The following is a 22,026-nucleotide window of genomic DNA, read 5'->3' as shown; positions in this document are numbered from 1 at the left end:
ATTATTGATGCTTCATCTGTCTAAGTCTTAAATGTAGCATAACACAACACCCTTAGAAATTTATACCACTGATATATTCTCTTTGGTCATCCAAATCTGGAACATAAACTATTTCCCTTAAAATAAGTGGCTACAGGAGGACTCAAATATGGGTGACACCACCAGGATCAACCTCTGTTGCAACTCTGCCTCTGCTGTTGACACCTCCAGCTGGGGGTTCCAGAGGAGGGGTTTGACGAGCAGGTTAGTACCCTGGGTGACTGCTGTGGGGGACCTGAGGCAAAGATCAGCCTCCAGACCCAGAAAAAGTCCTGGTAGAAATTTGGCAGCTCTCGCAGATCCTTCAGAGAGAAACCCCACAGGCTGAGGAGCTACCAGTCATATCAGATCCCCCAGAAGTGATGGAGGAAAGCACGCCCGAGGTGGGCCCATGCCACATGGCTGCCATATAGCAGTCACAGCAGGGCCTGAAGGTAGAATGCCAAGACCTGGCTACACAGGCAAACCAGGCCAAAGCTGCCCTTCTGCAAGGGGAGGTTCAGGACCTCTTCAGTGGCCCAGTGCCAGCCCAGCCAAAAAACTCCAGCGCCCATCTCTGGAGTCCCACCAGGACCTCAGGGGGCACAGTCAGGGTGTGCAAGCAGTGCCAGAGCATGGACAGGACCAGCTGGTTCAGCACCAGAATGTTTCCATGCAGGAAGAGACATCGCAGGATCTGAGCCCATGCCTGGAGCCACTCCACCACCCTTGCCTCCAGCTGGTGCCAGTTCTCTGGCAGGGAGGGGTCTGTGGGGGACAGGTAGATCCACAAAGTAGAGCAGCAAGCCCACACTCCAGCAGATCCCTCAAAGCATGGGTGGGAATGAACCCACCCATCACCCACTGCCAGGCCAAAACTCTTGACCCAGTTGACCTGGGCAGAGGAGGCTGCCGAGTACTATACCTTGCATTCCTCCACCTGCACCAGGTCACCTGAGTCCTGGACCATGAGGAATACATTGTCAACATATGCTGATAGGACCAGCTGCAGTGCTGGTTCCTGGAGCATCAACCCTGCCACCTGCTTCCACAGGAGAATGAGGAAGGGCTCCAGGGCCATGGTGTACACCTGGCCTAACAGTGGGCAGCCATGATGCACTCCTCTCTTGAATGGGATAGGCTCTGTTAGGGTCCAGTTGACCTTGACCAAACATTCTGCAGAGGTGTACAGTACCTGGAGAGCTCTCATGGAGCAGGGCCCAAAGCCAGAGCCAAAGGCCCACAGCATGCCTGTGAAGTACCTGTGATCCACTCTGTCAAATGCTTTCTCCTGGTCCAGGGATAGAAGAGTGAAAGACAGGCCCTCCTGGTGTGCTAGCTCCAGGAGGTCCCAAAGATGAAATGTCCGGACACTGTGTACATCTGGTCAGGATGGATCACATCCATCAGCATGGACCACAGGCACAGCAAGATGGCCTTAGCTATCACCTTGCAGTCTGTGCAGAGGAGGGACATGGGACCCATTCCTTAGGTCTCAGGGATCCCCCTTCTTTGGCAGAAGGGTCAGCATGGTCCTCCAGCAAGACAGGGGGAGTTCCCCACTTCCTTCAGATTCAGCCTATACCATGACAAGGTCTGGACAAAGGACGTCACAGAAAGCCCAGTAGAACTTAAAGGTCAGCCCATTGATGCCCAGTGTCTTGTTGCCAGGCATCAGGTGGAGGATGGCTGAAAATTCAGCCAGAGTGAGAGGAGCTTCCATCCAGTCCCAGTCACCCACACTGACCTGTGGGAGTTCTCTCACAGGGTCTGACAGGCTTTGGCATCGGTTGGATCCAGGAAGAGGTCTTCATAGAAGGCCTGCGTGCACTGGTGCATCTTGCCTGGATCTATGAGGGGGGTGCCGTCACTTGCCGGAAAGCAGGTGATGTACTTCTTGGCCCCCCACCTCCTCTTCAGGGCATAGAAGAACTGGGAGCTGCAGTCCACCTCCCGAAGGAGCTGGACTCACAAGCAGACAAATGCACCATGGGCACAATGGTCGTCCAGAGCTCTTCCTGCCTCTCCTGACACTCTCCACAGAGGGACAGGTTGGTTGGGTCAGTGGCCAGGTGTCTCTCCAGCTCTGGCAATTCCAACTTGGGCTACTCTCAGACTGCCTCCCTGTTCTGGGTGTGCCCCTGAGTGTAGCTGTGGCAAAAAAAGCTGGATGCGCACATTCCCCACATCCCACCAACTCCAAGCCAAGAGGAAAGCTACCTATTGCTCCCACCAGGCCAGCCAGAGCTCCCAGAAGGCCTCCCTGAAGCCCACATCCTGCAGCAGACTGGCATTGAAATACCAGTAGGCCAACCCTGGATGCTCAGGCCCCAATATGGCTTGGGCCCAGACAAGTTGGTGATCACTGAAAAGGGCCGACCAGATGCCAGAGGAGTGGGCCCAGGCAAAGTGTGGCAAAGAGATATAAACCCAGTCTAACTGGGAGTGGTATGTCTGCTTCTCTCCCACCCCATGGAGATGAAGGCAGGTGGATCGGTAGGGTGACAGGCATGCCAGACATCCACCAGGATCTCCCTGAGGACACCCATGGTGGCCTCTTTGCCTGATTGGTCTCATGCATCTAGGGTTACATTAAAGTGCCCCCCAAGGAGCAGGCACTTGCGCGGGTTGAGGGTGCCAAAATATGTGGCTGCCTAGCAGAAGAAATCCATCAACTCTGGGTCCCTCGCAGGGGCATACACATTTAGAAGGTTCAGGACCACCCCTGCACCTGGACCTAGAGGTGCAACAGACATCCCAGCACCAACTCAATGTCCTGGAGAACTTCCAGCTGCAGGCCTGGGGAGAACAGGGTGGCCACCACACATGAGGTGGCTAGGAGGTGACTAGAAAAGACCCTACACCTCCCCACTCCAGCCACCAATTTTGTTTGTCAGCTGGAGTCATCAGGGTCTCCTGCAAGAATACCATGGGGTACCCCCCTCCTGAAGGAAGGAGAGCACCTCTGGAGACCCTGCTTACAGCTGTGGACATTGAGGGTTGTGATCTTAAACTACCTCATGGCTGTGGAGTGAAGTAGATGGCTCAGCATGGGCTTAGCGCATCTGAATGCCCGGTGTGGGGCCCACCAGTTCACATAGTGCCCTCCCATATATATAGAGGGCATCTATGAAACTTTGGGTCCACCTACAGATCTGAGCATTGCAGCTTTTGCCTTCCCCTGCCAGTGCCCTCACAGTGGCAAGGATGCTGTCAAAGTCTCCCCAGCAGTCCAAGGCTAGCTGTACCTTGCTGTACCTACTCCTGGTCCTGGGGGTCAGAGGGCTCCTTAAGGACTATCTGAACCCCCCAGTTTGGTAAGACCCCAGACTCTAGTTGGGATTGGGAGAGTGCTGCAGTCCCCTGGGACAGTGGTGTGGGTAAGTGTGGGGGTGGGACTCCTTCACAAGATGGTGGGGTAGAGCTGGAGCCCTGGGGAGTCTGTGCAGGGTCCCTGATGAGATCAGCCCACTGATTAGGGGATTTCACTGCAACCCCCTCTGATGCAGGACTATGGGGCAGGCTGGAGGTGAGGTTTTCCTGGGAGGGGGAGGGAAGAGACCCTCCAGGCAACAGGGTGGCTCTGGCATTTGCCTCAGGGTCCTGGGAAAGGGGACCTCAGAGAACTCAAGTCCTCTGTATCCCCCAGATCAAAGGGAGGAGGCTCTGCTGCCAGGTAATTCCTTATCAGGGAGTCCTGATGAGGATATTCTATACACTGGAATACCTGTGGTGCTTCCGGTGCCATGCCCTGGGGCACTTGCATTATGAATGCCCCATGGGACAGGTGGGAAGGGCCTCAGCCTCAGTGCCTGTGGTTTCAGGGGGTAGGCCTTGGACAGAAAAATGAAGGGCTTCCTCCATGGGCTCCTGTTCGGGACTATCCAGAAGCCCCAAAACCTCCTCCATAGGGAATCACCTGTTTGATCATTCCCAGGTGTGGAGTGTCAGGCACAGCTGGGAAGGACCCTGGAGACTGGGCCACTCGTTCCCCCCATGTGGTGGTCTTGGGAGGGGGAGAGGAGTCCTCTATGTCAGAGGGCTCTAGCTGTGCCCAGGCCTTCCTTTTACCTTTATGCCTGGAGGGAATATGCACCCACTCAGCCATGGGGTGGTCCTCAGGTGGATAGGCTCTAACAACAGAAGGTGAGGGTTGGGAGGTGGGGCAGCCACAATGGGGGTATGACTAAGGGAATAGGGACTCTGCTTCCTCTCCCCCTGGTTGCTGGTGCCCTCCCTAGGACTCCGCCAAACTTGGTTGGGGGGTGGGATCCCTTGAGCTCATGGTGGGGCTCATAGTTGTGGCTGGAGTGCCAGGGGGCATGGGGTGCTGGTGGTAAGGGCACCCCTCTTTCCAGTGGGACACATAGATGCCCTTCCCACCTGTCCCATGGGGCATTCATAATGCAAGTGCCCCAGGGCATGGCACTGGAAGCACCACAGGTATTCCAGTGTATAGAATATCCTCATCAAGACTCCCTGATAAGGAATTACCAGGCACCCCTCAGCCTTCAGCCACATTCCCACCACCAGCTGGATCATGATCTGGTGACAGAAAGAGCGCACATGGCAGAGGCCAGGGTCTTGGCATTCCAGTGAGAGGGTCACCACCAGGGAGATAACACTCCCCAGGGATTGGAGTTGGGGGAGCAGGGCCCAATTGGGCATATAGGGAGGGATGGAGCTGAGGACCACCCTGGTCCCCAGCTCTTCTAGAGGCTCAAGAAGGGTGTATTCACCCTCCACCACAAGCCCCCTGTCCACTACCTTTTGTGCAGTGGCCTCCAGGGCAAGGAAAAAGACCCCCTTGCCATGAAAGTGGGAGGCTGCCACGGTCTAGGGGTACCCTACTACCTGATCCAGAGCCTCTTCCCAGGTGTCAAAGTGCAGGTTCTCCCACTTGGGCAGTTGGCACTTCACCCCATGCCTGCAGATGAATGCTGGAAAGGGGGCCCCACTGCCTGAGCTGGAAGGGTCAGTGGAGGGTCCAGGCCCCCCAGCATTGGGTCTCTCTGAAGATGCCTGTGCATAGCTGTGGCCCTTTTGGCTCCCTACCAGAGTCCCACCGCCCCGAAGCAAAGATTGCAGGCTTCTCCACCCCCGGAGGAGTTTAGTTGCACTCTGCCTCCAGGGTGGAGGCTGCAGGGGCATGCATCCCCTTGGGGGCTTGGCTGGGACCCAACCCCATAGTGGTGGCTGCAGGAAGTTCTGTAGGGGCATCTGCCTCCCCAGAAGGTTCCTGCCCTGCCACAGTTTCACATGAGGGCAGGGAAGATAATAAAGAAAAACAAAATATCCTGTAGGACTGGTGAATCTAGTAAGGGCAGGCTGGGGTTACGGGGGAGAAGAGGGATAGGGTGGAAGGAGGCTGAAGTTCACTGAGCAACAGCCCCACAGGAAAAGAACTGGGAGGCCTATGTTTTGAGAATGTGGGGGGGAGGGGGAACACACACACAAGGGCTGGGGATACTTGACCTGGCTTACTCAGCCACACAACAAACACCAGATCAGAGGGATTGGACCACAGGACTTACCATAAAAGGGCAAAAATAAATAGGGAATGCTGCTGAGGCAGATGTAAAAGATGGAGTGGTGGAAGGGCTTTGTTTGTGGAAGATCTGTCTAGAAGCACCTCAGGCCTCCATTCAGGTGCTCATCACCAGAGCAGTAGGCAGGAATACAAATCAGGATCAGATGCAGTGAGGTGTGGGGGAGGCAGGAGCAGGAGGACAGAAGCAGTCAGTCAATTAGGAAGTAATCCTGTATAGGTGTGGTGTCAGGTGTTGCAAGGTGGTGCAGCAGGGAAACAACAGCAGCAGTGATGGTAGGAGCCATCCAGTTCAGCCACTGGTGAAAGTGGAGGTGAAAGTGGGGGTGGGCTGCCAAGGCAGCTGGGGCAGGCAAGGTACTTTTAGGCTCCGGGGGTGATGGTGGGGGTCATAGTATCATAGTTGGTAGGGTTGGAAGGGGCCTAAGTAGATCATTTAGTCCGACCCCCTACCATGGGCATAAAAGGATGCTGGGGTCTAATAATCCCAGCTAGATGGCTGTCTAGCCTCCTTTTGAAGACCCCCAGGGTAGGAGCAAGCATGACTTCCCTTGGAAGTTGGTTCCAGGTCCTAGCCACCCTGACAGTGAAGTAGTGCCTCCTGATATCCAGCCTGAATCCACTCTTAGTCAACTTATGGCCGTTGTTCCTTGTTACTCCCAGTAGTGCTCAAGGGAACAGGGAATCTCCCATTGCCTTCTGGTCCCCCTTGACAAGTTTATAGGTAGCCACCAGATCCCCTCGCAACCTTCTTTTGTGGAGGCTAAACAGGTTCAGGTCCCGTAGCCTCTCCTCGTATGGCCTACTCTGCTGTCCCTAATCATGTGAGTCACCATCCTCCAGACCCTCTCAACGCTGTCCACATCCCTCCTGAAGTGCGGTGCCCAGAACTGGATGCCGTACTCCAACTGTGGCTTGACAAATGTCACATAGAGGGGGAGGATCACCTCCTTGGACCTGCTCATGATGCATCTGTGGATGCATGACAAGGTGCGGTTGGCCTTCCTGACCGCGTCCCCACATTGGTGGCCCATGTTCATCTTGGAATCAATAGTGATTCCAAGACCCTTCTCTGCCTCTGTGCTTATCAGAGGGGAGTTCCCCAGTCTGTAGATATGTTGCTGGTTCTTCCTCCCCAGGTGAAACACCTTGCACTTTCCCATATTAAAACCCATCTTATTCTCATCCGCCCACCTCTGTAACCTGTCAGGGTCTAGTTGTAGCCTGTCCCTCTCTTCTAGCATGATCACTTCTCCCCACATCTTAGTGTCATCTGCGAACTTGAACAAGGTGTTTTTCACCCACTTGTCCAAATCACCAATGAAGATATTGAACAGTGCAGGCCTGAGGAAAGAGCCATGGGGAACCCCACTGCCCACATCTCTCCAGGTTGAAAATGACCCATCCACCACCACTCTCTGGATGTGGCCTTTGCGACCCATCTGACTATGTAGGCGTCGACACCACAGACATCTAATTTGTAATGGAAGATGGGTGAGAGACAGTGTCGAAGGCCATACTAAAGTCCAGGAAGACTACGTCCACCATGACTCCTGTGTCCAAGGATTTTGTGACCCGGTCATAGAAGGGCACCATGTTGGTCTGACAGGACCTGCCTCTAATGAACCTGTGTTGATTGCCCCTAAGCATAAACTCCCCTGCTGGCCCATTGCAGATGTGGTCCTGGATAATGTTCTCAAAGAGCTTCCCCAGGACTGAGATAAGACTAACGGGACTATAGTTTCCACAGGGTCCACAGGCAGCACAGGCTCCCTCCCTAGAATGTCCCCCAACCTCAGCTAGGGATACATTAGCTGCGGTTGTGCAGGGGTGTAGAAGCTAGGGTGTGGTGCTGGGGTGCAGTGTAGCGCAGTGTACCCCTCCTTGAGGTGGGGCAGCATCATGCAGCAGCAGCAGGCCAAGGCAGGAAGGGGTGTGGCCAACTTACTCCAAAGGCTCTGAGACCAAGCCAGCAGCTAATGGTAGCCAGAGGCAAGAAAGGGCCTGGCCATCTTCTCCCTAGAAGCTCCTGAGACCAAGCTTGCAGCAACCACCACCAGCAGCAGCAATGGCCTGGAACAGGAAGGGGTGTGGCCAACTTCCTCCCAGAAGCTCCTGAGAATGACTAGCCCTGAGCTGCTTTCCAGGGCAGCTTTCTGTATGGATGAGGACAGCACAGGTACTGGCTCTAGCTTCCCCTGGCTGCAGATCAGGAGGAGCCAGGCAGGGTTATTTTGCCCCAAGTGGCACAATTCACTCCACAAGAAAGTGCATGTCAGAGCATGTGCGCTGAGGGAAAAAGCCCCAGCTCAAATTTGAACTGCTTCTATTTGAGGTGCTATTTGAGGCCCTCTTTGGGCTGACTTACCCAGGAAAGTCCAGGAACCCTCAGTCACTGACGGGGTACTGGGTACCAGACTAGACACCAGCTTGACTGATGTGGTCAGTGAGCTGTGCAGCCTGGACCCGATATTGTTCTCCAGCACCCATGAAAACCATGTGGAAATACATGGGTCAGGTGGGGCTGTAACCACAATTACATCATACTTCTGTGATTGTATAAGCCCCTCCAGTTCTTCCTGTTTGTTTCCCATATTTCTTGCATTAGTGTATGACTATTTAAAGTGTATAATTGGTTGTCCTATCACATAAGGTACAACCTACAAGGGATTTCACTTAAAGCAGTATTTTCCTCTTTATGTTATATGGAATTGACCTTGCTACATTATGGTACCATATTATTGACTGGTTCATGCTATATGAAGGGTGGCAGGGCCAATGGACTGATTATTCAGGGCAATTCCTTTCCCAACACACAACATTAACTGTGGAGGGCACTCATAACAGTACCATAGCAAATGGTATGATAGGCACATGGGGGCAGACTGGGACAGGACACAGGGTATATGACTGCATAGACCTATGACTTCTATATTCCACCTGAGATGCATGATAATTCTGTTGCCAATATTCCAAATGGGCAGAAGTAGTTGCTTTGAGTTTGCTAGAGTTTGGGGACATTTCTAATACAAGTAATTTTTCTCCCTAAAGAACAATTGAAAAAAACATTGGAAAGAAAACAGATTATTATTGCCCCTTACCTGTTACATTTGTTACCCTAAAAGTAGCACTGGAAAAAAAAGAAAATTGCAACACAATTTTTTAGTCAGCCCTATCTAATAAGAACTAAGAAACATGAAGAATATCTGTTAATAGAAAACAAATTTAAATCAAGTGAAATGCTATGTTATCTAGTATATTTGTTGTTGTTGTTTTTAATGAAAATGCATATTACTTTCATTCTTTAAGGGTATATTATTCTCTAAATATAAGTTATTTGTTTATGTTATAAAAATTCTATGCAGCAATATTATTGATTTACAATATTTAGAACCTGAATTCTTTGGATAAGCTGGCATCATTTAGAAAGCTCAAAATAAATGTCTGAGTGAAAAAAATATCTCATGTATTAGCAGACAAACTATTTTTACTTCCTGAACCACTCCTAACCACAAAAATCAAGATGCAGAGACAGTTAATAACACAACTACGTTCCGTTGCTCACTTCAGTCTTGCCAGTAACAAAAGTGGTTAGTGATAATGTACTTCTGGTGCAATTTGATATTAAATAAGGATATCGATAATTAGAATTCAGAAGAGCTCACCAAAATGAAAAAAAAAAAAAACAATTACCACTCCATATGTTCAATGTAGGAATGTAAACATATTCCATAGCTTTTGCAATTCAAATCTTTACAACATAAGGTCAAGTATTGTTACAATAGGAGACAATAATAGTGATGGATAGTGCATTTCAAGGGATTTTTGTAAGTCATGCTTGAATTGTGAGGCTTGAGGCCAAAAGTCTTTAGACTTCAATCACCTGAAAAGTGCAATATAGACTGGAAATTCCATGTATAATGGAAATTATATTAAAAATAAGAATAAAAGGTCTTACTCATGCATCTGTTAGGTATTATTGGCAAAGGCAGGGCATCAGTCATTGGTAATCAAAAAGTTCCACTAATGTCAACCAGAGTTCAAAAGCCATTTCATACTTTATTTTATGCTTTTAACTCATATTTTTTCATAACATGCTGACATTAAAGCATCATGAAAAGTAAATATCAAAAGGCAAGGCTGTACTGTCCTGCTGGTGAAATTTATAAAACTGGAAAACTATTTATCAATTGGAGGTTTACAAGCCTAGGAAAAACTTCTTCAGTATAATAACATCCATGTACAATCATAGCCTCATCATTATGAGGGAGTTTGAAGTCCACCTCTTAAAATACGAAATAGATTATAAAGCCTATTTTTATTTTACTAGCTGAGACAAAATAGATGTTTTCCTAAACAGAAATATGTCATTTTTTTGCAGAATATTAAGAACAGTGTGATATATTTCAGCTTTTCTCTGCTGACCTACAAGATACAAGAATGTATAAAATACAGTGGTAACACTTCACAGAATTAGAATAAATTAAGATTTCTTCCACTTCTTCCCTGTTTTCTGGGAGCTTTACAAGATGCAGAAATGGTCAAGAGTCCTTCCCTAACCTGTACAAGGAGTCCAACCAGTATATCACACTTGCTACAATCCTCTCGACTTTTAGTGATGCTACCTTATAGCTTTTTGTGAACTTTTGCTCTCCTGTTCTTTTAGGTATAACTGCTTCGCAGCTGAAGACCTACTAGAAAAAATGCCTAAAAATAGATGTCTCCTTGGGACAGAACTGTCACCTCTACTAACCACTTTAAAGGTTAATTTGTTCCCTCTAAAACAGTTGGAGACCTTCCCTTAGGGAGATATTTATTGAGGCAAACAGCCTATTCAAAGAAAGATTTTTTGAAAAAGGATATGCCAGGAGAAAGCCTCTTCAGGGTCTTTGTCCAGAGATAAACACTAACCCCCACTGGTGATGGGAAAGGAGCAGCAAAAATCTATAGATCTAGGAGCACAGGGTTCTCTCTATTTCTGGAGAGCTTTACTTGCTCTAGTTAAGCAATGGAAGACCTCAAAGTTTACATTGCAGATGTCTGTAGAGCATTGGGTAACTCAATAATTAACAAGAAAACTGAAGGGATTATAGACAAGTCCCTTTTGGAAAAAAGAGATATGAGAAGCCATGAGATTTTCTGACTGGCATCTTTCCTTGGCACCTCTTATTTGATAGCTCTTTCTCAGGACCCTTACTGCTTTTATTTCATGATCTTTCCAAGACCTTTCCAAGATTCCTAAAAATAGACAAAGCAGTCCTGAACATGAAATCAAGAGAAATAGGAGGGAGGTGATAGATTCTTTGTAAGAAAAACAATTCTAAAAATAATTCAGAGAATTAGAACCAAATTTCAAAGGACCATTATCTTTGGACAAAAGTTATTGCACATGTAATTATTCAGATTGTACCTGGAAATACATAGTTGTATATATGCATATAGTTTGGACACATCCAAACAAGTCATATGTACAAGGATTTGTTTTTATATTGTAGTTGATCACAATGATCACAACACTTTTCTCTACAAGTTTCATTTAAATATTAGGGACGTTTCCTTTAATAATAATGGTAATAATTATTACTGTTTACTTAATAATATTTGTCACCTTTCTTCATAGCTAAAGCCATTGACCATACTTTGTTACTTATCAGATTTATTTTAGTAACTGTTCTCATTTGTTTAAGCAATTTTGTACTAAGGATAATAAAGAGATACTCTTTTTCCTCTTTCAAAGTTATCCAAAGGAGTTTAATTGTTACAGTAGGCCAACTGTGTTTCTCAAATTATTTATCCAACACTATAATCTATGCCAGAAATGATTGTTCGAAATATTTTCATAATAAATTAAAACAATTGTTTTTATATAGGCCCAAAGATCACTAATATAGGAGAGGTCCAAAGATAACTGAAAAAAAGTTTAACAGAACTATAATATAGGCTAAACTGTTGGAAATAAATGTCTAAACTGTACAATTATCAAGCAATTAACTTTTTGGACTGCATTATGATCTACCCTCAGGGTAAAATAGACCAAAACACCTGTAAATACAGTAAAATCTAATTTTACTTAATGGCCTTTATTTCCCTAATTTGCTTAGTTCTTGGGAAAAGCTATGATAAGAAAAAAATATTTTACTTCTATAGTGGCGTAAAATGCCAATTTGTTTCTATTCTCCTCAGAGAGCATATTGTACTTACGCACAAAGTGAGATTCATGTGCAAATGAACTGTACAATTACAGGAACTTGTTACAGGGTTTATGTAGCAACATTACTTTCTGTGCCTCTTCCAAAAAGAGAAATAGTAAGTACCATTTATTCTTACAGGGTACAACATGACATCAAATAGAGGTTGTATGTAATATAAGTGAAGAGGGAAAATTCCAAATGATGTATGTTGTCCAACACTTAATAGGGGTAGACACTAGCTGGGGATGATTTAGGCCTAGCTATGCCAATATTCATGTTGTTATATGTAAATTCTCGAAACTCTCTCATATTTTAGGATATGCAGGTTTGCCTACTGTCCTAATTAGGCAAAATTCCCAGTCAGATTATTGTATCTTACCCGAGTAAGGCATGCAGGATTTGGCCTTATCATGCAATTTAAACTTTTGACATGTCACTATTTCATCTGTAGTTATCGCCTGCAAAATAATATCTTGAGATTCAGCAGGTTTGGTAACAGCTACCTGTTCTACCAATGCTCAGAAAACCCAAATGCTATGTTTTTAAAACAATATCAAAGGGGTGGGAGGAGGGAGAGGGAGAGAAAGAGAAAATGAGAATGGGAATATTTCAAAATAAATCTTTCTACAGAAGATTTTGAGAAGATCCTCTTCTGGGGAGAAAAGATAACTACTGCATTTTAAAAACACAAAAATGAAGCAAACCATCTTGTATCCTCCAAAAAATGATGTGGAAGAGAAATTACAGTAAAAATGATGGGCTCTTGAAGAGAACACTGCCCCAGCGAAAGTTTCTAAATAACCAAAAGGGGTGTGTGTGTGTGACTGTGTGTATGACTGTGTGTTGGGGATTGGGGGTCTGAGTGAATATAATACACAGTCTTGGGAACGCACTATTTACAGGGCCATTTGGCATCCCTGCATTTCATGAGACTACAGAGGGGATGGGCAACGTGTGAATTCAGTCATAACACCTGGACTCAAGCACGTAACACAGGATTAGTAAATAACTAACAAAAACAAAACAAATCAAATGTAAATTAGTCCCAAATCATTTGTCTGTAATAACAATTAAGTTCAGTTCAAGGTTTATGATTTTCCACCCACTCACTCACATAAGTGACTTAAAATTATTTAAAAAAAAAATGCCAAGTGTTATATTAGTGCAATCACTATGTTGCAGAGAAACAAATGCCTGAACTCCCTAATGACAACATTCAGTGCTAGAAAACACATTTTTATATATAAAAATATATCTTTGTTTATAAAAATCAGCAATTAGTTCTGGCAATATCCTGCTTCTTCTCTGCGAAAGGAAAGGAAAATAATTATCTAGTTGTCACATCTTTCAGGACAGCATCTTCAGAGTCAGTATACATAAAACATGTATTTTTATGTGAAACATGAATTTCATGAGACATGTATTTCTCCAGTTCCAGAGTAAGGACCACCTTTCCAAGTTTGTCTCAAGAAACAATCATGAATTCTACAATTTCACTGCGATACCAAAGCGTGAATGATTTGATATATAAAAGTTGATGTTTTCACCACAATGTAAGATAAAAAAATGGAAAGAGGCCAAGATTTTAGTGGGTGATATCTTTTATTGGACCAACTTCACAGTTTTAATAGACTTAGACAAGCTTTTGTATGACCTAAAAAAGACTGCATTGTTTTTAAAAGTTTGTCTAAGTCTACCCCGGTCATAAAGTTGGTCCAGTAAAAGATATCAACCACAAAAATCCTTGCCCCTCATATATTTCCAGGACTTTCATGGTTACAGCATCACTCCATGGAATTCACCAAAATTCTGTAGAGCTGGCTATAGGAGAAAGTATGTTTCTGACATACAAGAGTGAAATTATGATTCATCTATTAAAGCACCTATACTAGTCCCCGTGAGTCCCTAGGCAGAGACATGGAATCATGTGAAATGCCCATAATAGAATATTGGCATAGCTCTCATGTCAGCAACCCCATTTAGACAGGACAAGTGAGGGAAGAGGAAGAACATTTCCATAGCTAGGCCTAAATCATCCCCAACCAGTGACTGTCCAACCTTTTCTTAAAGTTTTGTGGAGAGTCCACAACTTTCCTAAGCTGTCTACTCCATTTGCTCACTACACTAACAGTGAAGAAGTTTTTGTGGCTATCCATTCTAAACTTACTTTGCTGCAACTGCAACCCAGGCTGTGGGTGTCCATGTCTGAGGATCACCCCAGGATCAGGAGAAGCCAGACAGTAAGAATCTGGGAGATCTGTCTTGGGAACCAGTCAGGGATCCAGAGGGCCAGAATATGAGGTCACAAGTATCTGGGAGGTCAGGCCAGAGCCGTGTTGAGTATCCAGAGGGCAAGGTCAGGTATCCAAGGAATCCATCAATCAGTAGCAGCATGAGCCAAGTGTGCTACAGACTATGTACAACATTAACCCTTGCTGCCCAGACACTTCTTCTTCCAGGTCAGAGGCTTATAGTTGAAGGGGTAACAGCTGACACTAGCTGGCCATTTTGGTAGCAGGAAGTGGCCATCTGAAAAGTTTTGGCACTTGTGTGGCCCCAGTGCTCTGCTAAGGAGGTAGCAAATGAGGATGAGTGGCCTAGGTGCTCCTGCCAAGGCTCATCAGTCCCTACACCTGCCACCTGCCAGGCCCACTTCAACTGCTGCCTGGGCCGGACCTGTGTACTTGTGGAGTATGTCTTTGGCTGCCTCATGTGATGCTGGTGTACCCTTACCACCAACCTTGAGTTCACCAAGAACAACCTCCCCCATGTCATCGTTGCAGCCTGCATGAGGCTTAGGCACAGTAAGTGTGGTGTGTGGGGGACACCTGGCAGCAGGAGCACCACCATTGGCAGTAGCAACAGCATTGGCAGTGGCGACCACCCCCGATGAGGCCCCAGGAGAGCCACGTACCCACTAGTGGGGGGCAGGGCACTGGGTGCAGGACATGCTAGCCAGCCACCTCCTCCTGCACTTTCCGGTGTAGCCTGCCTGCACCACTGCCCATGGGCCCTCCACCCCTCTGCCCACCCCCAGCACCATGATCACTGCAGATACATTTCACAAGAAAACGTTTTTATTCCCCTCACATCAAACAGACCCCCCTCCCTCTTCCTGCCCAACAAACAGAGTCCCCCCCTCAACAAAGAGAGCCTCTCCACCACCCACCCTACCCACCAATAAAACACCTTCTTCACCATAAAAACTTTGTTCAATGTCCTTTGTGTGTCATCCCAGGGTGGGGGGGCCAAGTGGTGGGGAAAACTAGGGCACAGAACCTGGGAACAGGTGGCCAGCACCCCAGCTTCTGGCCACTCCCATGTGAGTGTGTGTGCTGTGGTGAGTGTGGTGGGTGAGGGGCTGATAATAGCCAGTGCTCATCTATTGTGGCTGGGTCCCCCTCTGGCAAGTGGTGTCCAGGGCCAGGAGGGCTGGCATGTGGTCCTGACCCTGCTGCAGGCAGCTGTGGCTCCATGCACACATGGAGGCAGGGCAAAATGCAGGGATGGCCCCAAACAGCGGGGCAGATGCTGGGTGGCACCGGACACAGGGCATGTGCCAGGTCAGGTACTCCTGCCTGCTGGTGGTAGCACAGGGCCACCTCCCAGGCCCAGGCAGGGGCCTGCTGCTGGGTGGTGGGTGGCTGTCATGGGGCACTTGGGGCTAGGATCAGGGGCCAGGCAATGTGTGGCATGAAAACAGCCACCAGGGTCAGAATGTTGTCCAGCACTCAGAAGCCATTCTGTAGCCTGTACTTCCTGAGCTAGGATGGCATTCTTATCCCACAGTGCCTCCACATGGTCGTGCTCCAGGGCTAGGAGCTGCAGCTGGAACTCCTGGTCCATCCAGACCCATGCCTTCTCACACTGGTTCTGCACCTCCTGGTGGGCAATATCCTCCACCTGACACCTGCCTCTGTGGGCCATGTCCTCTGCCTGCCTGTGTCCTACAGATGTACCACAGATGGTTCTAACACCATGACCAGACAGTCCAGAAGGAAAATCCTTTCCATGGTCCTCCTCCTCTGGAAGAGCTGGTGCATCAGCAGGGCCCCCAGCTGTGGGTGGAAATGACCCTGAAGCAACATCCCAGCTGCGAAGGGCTGCTTCTCCCCTGTGTGAAGCTGCAGACCATGTAGAACCATGAGAAAGAACCTGTTTGTGAGAGTTTGTAATATTTTAGAGAGAAGATGTTCTGTACCAGAGGCCATGCAATTCCCAGCCTCAGATTAGGGGTTGGGTATGAACAGGTGTCCAGGGACCATAGTAAGACAGCCCGGCAGGTCTGGTCCAAGATGGCTGCTGGGCAAGCCCTGGATGCTAGCCACAGGCAGCCTGCCTCCCTAACCATTTCCAGGGTGGGACAGGTCAGGTTCCTGGAAGCACCTGGTGCTGTTGCTCCAAACCATGCTCCCCACTCTTCTCCTGCAGGCCAACCACTCTACTGGGGTGCCACCCCTGAGAGAGCTGTGCATGCCATGGATGGTGCACAATGAAATATTTGTGTGGGCCAAGGGGTGCCAAATCCATTATCCTCTGCTGCTGCTGATAGCAATTGTCCCTGAGGTGAACCTATGCACCTGGCAGATGACCATGAGCTATGACAGCATTTGGGGCAAACCTGGGCTGCCCCATAACCTCTGCCACCACCTGGAGCGCTACTTGTGTCTGTGCTACATGTCCCCAACCCACACAGCCAAGGACATTGCCACATTCCTTGGCATGTGAGAGGCCCATGCCTGCCTAACTGTGGGGTCACTGGGTGCCCAGTAAAGTTTGGCACTGTCTCCCACCTCCCTGCATACTGTGGTGAGGGAACCCAGGGCTAGGGAAATGCGGGCAGGCCAGGTGGGGAGTTGGGCAAGGGCTCCAAAGCAGGGCTTACCATGTGGCTGAGGCTGCAGTGGCAGGTGGCTGTCAACGATGGTGTACAGCTCTGGGTAGTGTCTTTGGATGCTGGGGTGTGACAGGTGGGGCCCTGGCAGGGCCCCTCCCTGGGGAAGAGCTGGATTTACTGATGGCCTATGGTGTCAAAGCCAGGCACACCTCGTGTGAGAGCTGGTGCTGCAAAGCTGACATGGCAGATGCTGGCCTAGGCTCCCAAGCTGCTAGCAGAGGGTGCAGCCAGGGAGCTTTGCAGGACTTTCTAAGCCCTTTATAATCTTTTTTGCACATCTCTGGACTCTCTGTAACTTCTCCACATCCTGTCTAAAATATGGAGCCCAGAACCGCACAAAATACTCCAGATAAGGCCTAACTATTGCCAAGTACAGAGGCACTATAACGTTCAACGTCTTGTACCTAATACTTCTATTTATGCATTCCAAAACCATATTCACATTTTTTGCAGCTACATCACACTGCCAACTCATATTGAGTCGGTGATCTACCAAGACTCTCAAGTCCTCTTTCATCGTGCTGTCATCCCACCAGTTGTCACCTATTTTATATTTGTGTTTTTGAATATTCCTCTTGAGGGGTAGCACCTTGCTTTCGTCCATATGGAATTTCATTCTATTAGCTCTAGCCCAACTTTCCAATCTGTTGAGATCCCTCCAAACAGTGATGACTTGCCTCCATGTCTGCAATCTTTCCCAGTTCTGTGTCATCATCTACAACCTTCCCCAAGAAGCTTTCCATGCCAGCATCCAAATTATTAATAAACATGGTGTTGAACAGCACCTAACCCAGGACAGACCCCTGTGGGACTCTACTTGAAACCTCCTGCCATTCTGACATTGATACATTACTAAATAGCCTTTGCTTCTGGAAACTGAGCAAGTTTTCTATCCACCTTGTAGTAGTTTTATCTAGGCCCCATTTCTCCAATTCGTTTATGAGACAGTTGTGCGGGAACTTGTCAAATACCTTGCTGAAGTCCAGATACACTGCATCTTTAGCAGTCCCTTCATCCACCTAAGTAATTACTTTGTCAAAGAAGGAGATCAGGTTTGTTTGACATGATTGGGTGTTCATAAATCCATGCTGGCTGCTTTTGATCAGCTGCTCTCCTCCAGATGCTTGCAAATGGCCTTCCTTAGGATATACTGCAGTAATTTCCCAGGTATTGTGGTGAGACTAACCAGCCTGTAGTTCCCCAGGTCCACCATTTTGCCTTTTTTAAAGAAAGGCACTATGTTTACAGGTGTGTTGTGGGTGTGGGGGAGGGAGGGGGATTATGTATTCTGAATTATATGAAAAGAAAATATACATATAAAAAATAAGCCACTGAGCAGACAGTAGGTAAGGAATATGACCGAGATGAAGGAGGACACTATGTTGTCCTGATGGTTTATTATATACAGCTGAGTGAGAGAGAGAAAAAGAACCATATACATTTTAAGGGACTAGACCAGGGTTGGGCAAAATGCAGCCTGCAGGCTGGATGCAGCCTGCCAGGCCTTTCTATCTGGCACACAGGGCCCCTAAAAAGTTTAGAAAATTAATATTTATCTGCCCTGGGATGTATATCATGCAGCCCTTGATGGTTTGCCAAAACTCAGTAAGAGGCCTGCCCCTAGACTAGGCATAAAAATCATTTGACACAGTATAACCAATGGGTGTAGTAAGTGTGGGTGTAGTTGCTATGTCCAGAGATAAAGTAAGGCAATATGAGTACTTAGGAGAAAAACACAGGAAGCTTCTAGGTCCTCACCTAACTCAGTGGCCCTATTTTTTTTTTAATTGGCAGCAAATTTCATAGTTAAATGAATGAGCTCTTCACGCAATCAATTCTTTAGGCTCTGTGCAGACAACTCAGTTCACATTTTTAAGCTATTCTCTACACCCTTGAGGACTACAAACAGATTTTAAACACTGATATCACTTAGGAGTTTTAAAAAATTTAGCAACATTCCATTTTCAAAAGTGATCACCGAGGCAGATTTGCAGTTAAATCCCTATATCTGTTCTAAAAATCTGGGCCTTAGGAGTATAAACATAATTGAGAACTAGTAAGGTTCCAAAGTGCCAACATTATTTTTGAAAATGAACATTAAGCTCCTAAATCCTTTAGATGATTGTAATCTTCATCAGGTGACTCCATAGCCTAGGCACTAAGTCTAGCATGTGTGTGTCTTTAGCTAAATGCACTGCTAACTCTATACCTAATTCCTCTCCTACTGAAATAGATTTCATAAAAAAAAATAAAATAAACAAGGAAAGTTACTAGAAAAAAGAAGCATGTTTCAGTACCTAAAACATTTACAGTTTGGAGGATTTTTTAAAATTTCTGTCCTTTCTCTTTAACACTTATTAAAAAATACTGCATATTGATTGCTATTTTTATACTGCTCAGGATTTCTGAAGTCAAAGACGGAAAACAGGATGCAGGCTACACATCAGCAAGCATTCCATGGCTTCAAACAGATGTTACAAGAATCAGTACAGATTTGTCTTACAATCAATTCTACAATTGTTTTTTCTTGTTTCTGCTTTTTTCTTTCATGTTGGATGATTCAGTGTTACTTTCAGTAACAGATATGGATTTTCTTACTGTGGATATTTTAATGATGTCCTATACTTTGCTTTTTGTACCACAGGGGGAAAATATTCATAGCACAAAGTTCGCCTGAGTCCAAGATGAGTGCTCATTCCTTAAGAAGACGATCCTCCAAGCCCGAAGGATGTGAGTCCCAATGCAAATCAAAGGGGGCAAGAGTGATCAAATGCCCCCTATGGCTCATCAAAGGCATTCAGGAATGTCTGAAAGCTAAAAAGGAGGTGTACACCTGGTGGAAGGGAGGGGCCATCACCAAGGAGGATTATACCTCCTTGGCTTGAGATTGTAGGGGGGCTGTTAGGAAGACTAAGGTGGAGACAGAACTAGGACTAGTGACCAGGATCAAAGATAACAAGAAGTCCTTTTTTAAATACATAGGGAGTAAAAACAAGGCACTGGGTAACATGGGGCCCTGGAGGACACGCTTGGCAATCTGGTGGTTTCACCGGATGATAAAGCCGACCTCTTTAACAAATTCTTTTCCTCTATTTTTCTCAGCAGGGACTGGGACATCCCCCACACTGGGATTCCAGACAGACTCAGGAGAGGCACTGCCAGGCCTAGGGTCCCTAGTTAGGGAACTTCTGGTAGGGCTGGACGTGTTTAAATCAGCAGGTCCAAATGATCTCTACCCTAGGGTGCTGAGGGAATTGGCACGTTTCATTGCAGGACCCCTGGTATGGCTTTACGAGCACTCATGGTGCTCTGGCCAGGTACCAGAGGACTGGAAAAGTGCTAACATGGTCCCCATTTTCAAAAAAGGGAGGAAGGAAGACCCAAGTAACAATAGGCCCATTAGTCTTACCTCAGTCCTGGGGATGGTCTTTGAGAAAAATTATCCAAGAGTACATCTGCGAGGGATCAGCAGGGGAGATTATGCTTAGGGGCAACAAACATGGGTTCATTAGGGACAGGTCCTGTCAGACCAACCAGGTTGCCTTTTATGACCATGTCACAAAATCCTTAGAAGCAGGTATCACAGTAGACGTAGTCTTTCTGGACTTCAGGAAGGCCTTCAACACTGTCTCTTATCCCATTCTCATTAAAAAATTAGGCAACTGTGGCATTGATGCCTACACAATCAGACGGGTCACAAATTGGCTAGAGGTCTGCACCCAGAGAGTGGTGGTGGATGGGTCATTTTCACCTGGAGGGATATAGGTAGTGGGACCCCCAGGGCTCGGTCCTTGGGCCCACACTGTGCAACATCTTCATCAGTGACTTGGACGAGAAGGTGAAAAGCACCTTGTTCAAATTCGCAGATGACACTAAGTTGTGGGTAGAGGTGGGAATGATAGAAGGGAGGGACAGGCTACAACTAGATCTGGACAGGTTACAGGGGTGGGCAGATGAGAATAGGATGGGATTCAATACTGACAAGTGCATGGTATGGCACCTAGGGAGAAAGAACCAGCAGCATACCTACAGGCCGAGGGACTCCCTTCTCATCAGCACAGAGGCAGAAAAGAATCTTGGAGTCATTATTGATTCCAAGATGAACATGGGCCACCAATGTGAGTCAGTAAGGCCAACCACACCTTGTCATGCATCCACAGATGCATCACAAGCAGGTCCAAGGAGGTGATCCTCCCCCTCTAGGCAGCATTGGTCAGGCTGCATTGGAGTACTACATCCAGTTCTGGGCGCCGCCCTTCAGGAGGGATGTGGACAGCATTAAGAGGGTTCAAAGGAGGGCCACTCACATGGTCAGGGAGCAGCAAGGCAGGCCCTATGAAGAGAGGCTACAGGACCTGAACCTGTTCAGCCTCCACAAGAGAAGGCTGAGAGGAGATCTGGTGGCCATCTATAAACTTACCAGGGGGGACCTGCTGGCAACAGGAGAGTCCCTGTTTCCCCAAATACTACCAGGAGTGACTAAGAATAATGGCCACAAGTTGATTGAGAGTAGGTTCAGGCTAGACATCAGGAAGCACTACTTCACAGTCAGGGCAGCTAGGATCTGGAACCAACTTCCAAGGGAATTGTTGCTCGCTCCTACCCTGGGGGTCTTCAAAAGGAGGCTAGATAATCACCTAGCTGGGGTTGTTTGACCCCAGTACTCTTTCCTGCCCAGGAAAGGGGTTGGGACTTGATCTGCTCGGGTCCCTTCCAACCCTACCAACTATGAAACTATGAATGGTGGTGATAAATGTGGAATCCATATAAAAAATTAATGAAAGTGGTGCTACAGGTTACCTTTAAACTTTTCTAAACATATCTAAAATGGGCTATAGAGGGGGCATGCAGCTCTTCTACCAGAGGGCTAAGCCTTTGCCCCACACCCAGGTAATACTCTGCTACCCAGGAAAATTTTGGGAAAGGAGGTTGTGGCTTCTCTCCAAAGCCTCCCACATTCCTTGGGAGCAGGAAGGGGGAAAGGTCTGCCAAGCATGATGACACCATGGAGCTCAGAAAGGTCATTATTGACTCCAAGATGAACATGGGCCAACAATGCGAGGTCACAGTTGGCAGGGCTAACCAGACCTTGTCGTGCATCCACAGGTGCATCTCAAGTAGAGCCAAGGAGGTGATCCTCCCTCTCTATGCGATGCTGGTCAGGCCATAGCTGGAGTACTGTGTCCAGTTCTGTGTGCCCCATTTCATGAGGGATGTGGACAACATTGAAAGGGTCCAAAGGAGGGCCACACACATAATCCGGGGACTACAGGGCAGACCCCACATTGAAAGTCTGCGGGACCTAAACCTGTTCAGCCTTCACAAGAGAAGGCTGAGGGGGGACCTGGTGACTGTCTATAAACTCACTAGGG

This window comes from Crocodylus porosus, unplaced genomic scaffold (assembly GCF_001723895.1).
Source record: "Crocodylus porosus isolate Cpor-Errol unplaced genomic scaffold, CroPor_comp1, whole genome shotgun sequence".
Lineage (NCBI taxonomy): Eukaryota > Metazoa > Chordata > Crocodylia > Crocodylidae > Crocodylus > Crocodylus porosus.
Note: the sequence above shows the minus strand (reverse complement) of the source record.